Here is a 4,087-nt window from a genome sequence, read left to right on the forward strand (position 1 = left end):
CAGGCTCGGAGCCGAGGAGCGCGGCTTCCCCACCGCAGACCCAACAAAGACGCGAAGGGAACCCCGGCCGAGCCCTGCCTGGCTGCCTGGGCGCCAGGGCAGGAGGAGGTGGCAGGTTCGCTCNCGCCCGCCCGCTCGCTCGCTCGCTCGCTCACACGCGCACCCGCGCGCGCCGCCGCCGCCGCCGCGCGACCAGGGATCCTCTCCAAATTCCCGGCCGGTTAGCGCGAGCGCGGGGCCAGCCACCTCCCCCCGCCTCCGGCCCCACGTCCCATTTATTCCGAGGAGAAAAACACAACTTTCCTCCCCCTGCTTCCTTTAGTCCAGGTGGAGCGGACTTGGTGCATTATCCTTGGTGAAGTTTGGTGTTCAGTATTTATTTCCTGAAATGTTCATCACTCGTCCGCCGCGCCCTCCGAACCGTACCGTAAACGAGGAGTGCATTTTTGACCATTATCTTTCAAAGCTCTCCTTTTCCTGTCTAGTTTCCATGGCCCTTCACTAACTTTCGTATGTTTTGCAAGCCCCAGAAGTTGCTTGTACCCAGAATTGGATAGCCTAGTTCTATTGCGTGTTCTTATACCAAACCCGGAATCAATACTTCGGGATCTAATGATTAGAGTAGGTAACCTAATTGTTTGACAGCTGCCACAATAAAACTCAATTTTTGATCCAATTTCTACAATCTTTAAGATGACACCAATCCCCTAAAATGAAAACAAACTGGCTCTCATCTACCTGATCTGCAAAGACGTTGAACATATCTTTTTATAAGAATTAATTTTTCCCTTGGCTAGCTCTCTGGAAGCTGGCATGAAATCTTGGATAATTATCATAATGTTGAGTTATGTTTAGAGAGGAATAATTACTCTGAGGAATAAACTTCACATGAACCAAAAGAATCGCTACCACCAATATAAAGAAAATACCAAAGACCAAAGTAAGTTAATGGTACTCGTGTGATTACACGTTCACATTCTATTTAAAATTCTTATGTATTTATTTCTGCATTCCATGTTTAATTATTCAAAGGATATACAATAAATCCCATGAAACACATAAAATAGCATCTATAAATTATAGATCAGAATGTTCCAACTAATTTCTTTGTTAAACTATTTGAGCACTTACTGGTCAGTTCTTGGGCCTCAACTCATTTTCCCTAAAAGCAGCATTTGACAGAATTCGTCTTTCTCCGCTCCTTGGAACAACAGCTGGAGTGAGCCTTGTTAAATGCCACTCAGATCAGGTCACTCCTCTGCTCAAAACTCTTCCTTGATAGATAAATAAATAGGATGTGCTATATATACAATGGAACATTATTCAGCCATTAAAAAGAATGAAACACTGACACATGCTATATGGACAAACCTTAAAAACATTATGCTATGTGAAAGAAACCAGACACAAAAGACCATATATTGTATACTTCCATTTATATGAAATATCCAGAATAGGCATGTGTATAGGGATAGAACGTACAATGGTAGTTGCCTATGTTTGGGGAAATAGGTTGTGGAGGAATGATAGCTGAAAGTTTTAAGTTTCTTTTGGGGGGGTGTGTTTGAAAAAATGCTCTAAAGTTAGTGTGTGATAACTATACAGCTCTGTGGATGTACTAAAAGCCATTGAACTGTACATTTTAAGTGGGTAAATTATATAGTGTGGGAATTTTATTTCAATAAAGCTATTTAAAGAGCCATGACAGCTAAGTGCAGTGTATGATCCTTGACGGATCCAGGATTGGGGGGGAAGCTACAAAATGACCTGATAAAACTTATTTTTTATGTTATAAAAATTATAGAATTATTAAATTTTAAGCTATAGATGACCTTTCCTCAGGCAGTCCTACCTAGCAGCTGCAAATTATTATTAATACTGCACATGCCATGCAATTTGATTTTGCCCTTTATGCAAGTTATTTCTTTAAATGGTAATAAAACATTAGATACTTTTTTTTAAAAGGTTATTGTTGGCACAATTGTCAAAGCTTGAATATGGCTTGTGTATTAGTATCATTGTATCAAAAAAAAAAACCTTCCTGTGCTCCCCATTTCACTCAAAGCTTATCACAATGTGTACAACCTCCTACCTGATCTTGCCCCCTCAGGTCTCCTTTACCACCCCCGCCTGGTCTCCTATTCTCTCCGTGGCTTACTTCCCCAAGTCAACCTGACCTACTCACAAGTCCTGAAACAACCTGGGTGCAGTCTACCCCAGGGCCTCTGCACCAGCCCTTTCCTCCTTGGAAAGCCCTTCCCACTGCAGGCCACTCCCTCATCCACCTCAGGTCTTCACCCAGGTGTTCCCCTCTCAATTAAACCCACCCTGGCCACTCTGTAAAATTTTGCCCGACCCTCCTAAACACACGCATCCTACAATCCTCTTTCCCTGCATGGATGTTTTACTTATCACTACCTAACTACTTACTTAACCAAAAGAGCAGGATTTTTTTTTTAATCTGTTCTGTTCATTGCTATTGTCTCTGAGCCTAAGACCAGTATCTGTCACCGAATAGGAGTTTATTAAACACCTGTTGAACAAATGAATGAATGAATGAATGAATGAACCAAAGAGTGGAGCACTGTGCTAATTACAGGGCATATAATGGCAAACTATGCAGATAAAAATGCCTGCCCTTATCAAAGAAGACAAATAATTAATAAAACACACAAATATGCTAGGTCGGGGGCGGTACATGGGATGGAAGAAGCAAGGTAGGGAGGGATTGGGAATGGGCGAGGTTGCTATTTCTATAGGGATAGAGCAAACTCCCTAACCAGAGGTCATGTAGGAAAAGACGGGGCATGCCACTGACCTAGGAGGCGGGTCTCCAGACTCCCAAACAGAGTGAAGAGCAAGTAAAGGGCCCCTGAACCAGAATCGGCTTCACCCATTCGCATAAGAGCCAGGGGGCCAGTGCACTGACCAAAGGAGAAGCTAGACATCGGAGGGAAGACAGTGTGTGGGCCTAGCTATACCTGGGCTGGTGGCTGGAGGTGGGAACATAGGGAAGTTCTCTTCTACTGCTTCTCTTACCTTAGTAAAATAGCCACAGACCCTGCTTTCTGAGAATGGACAGGGTGGGAGAGACTCTGGAGTTTGGAAGACAGAGAAGCAGATGTGAGTTACCTTCTGGGAGAGTTTGAGAGCAAATGAACTATGGAAATCTGGTAGGATTGCCAGGCAGTGCTATTAAGTGCCCATTTGAGGTTAGTGGTCATGAATTTAAAGCAAGACCGGTCAGCATGGCTGTGGATTTTTCTCCAGCCTCATCAGCTGCCTTACGGGGCAGTGCTAGGGTTTTGCAAGTGGGGATAATGGGGGGAAAAAGGGTTAGAGAGAAGAAGGTGTGGGAAGGAGGGGGGCGGGGACATATAGGAGTAGAAGACAATGGAAAGGTAATAGGATCAATGGATTGGAGGTCCCAGTGGAGTCCAAGAATTGCTGAAGTTGGGAACACTCTCAAGTGCTGGGGAACAGTCTGAGAATGGGATGCTTGAAATGATGGAGCTGGAGCAGCTTGGGGTAATGCCAAGGCCTGGCGGTGTAAGCAGAGAAAGTGAGTGGCTGAGGAGGACAAGCTCCTCAGAGAAAAGGAGGTATCAAGGAACTGAAGGCAAACTAATTATGCTATTGAACTAGCTTCCTTAAAACCAAAAACAACTACTAATTAGTTGACAATAAGGGTGAGGCCTTAAAATTGGCTGCAAATATTAAATATACAAAATATGAACCCAAAAATTTATTTTAAGAGATACGGGTCTACTCAATAGAAAAAATATAATGTAGGTTTTGTGTCCCAGCACCTTAAGTGAATTTAAATGAATCTATTTCCCTGGAATGAGCCCACAAGGGATGCCTGGTGTGGCATCCTGTACATTAAAAAGGAATGTTCCAGTGATAAGTATAGTTGGGGGTGGGGGGAGTGCAAATATTGAATTAAAAAACTGTTATAATGTTTATTTATTTTTGAAAGAGAGACAGACAGACAGAGCATGGAGCAGTGAAGGGGCAGAGAGAGAGAGGGAAACACAGAATCCGAAGCAGGCTCCAGGCTCTGAACTGTCAGCACAGAGCTCAATGT

The sequence above is a fragment of the Crocuta crocuta genome, unplaced genomic scaffold, assembly GCF_008692635.1.
Source record: "Crocuta crocuta isolate KB4526 unplaced genomic scaffold, BGI_CrCroc_1.0 scaffold112, whole genome shotgun sequence".
NCBI lineage: Eukaryota > Metazoa > Chordata > Mammalia > Carnivora > Hyaenidae > Crocuta > Crocuta crocuta.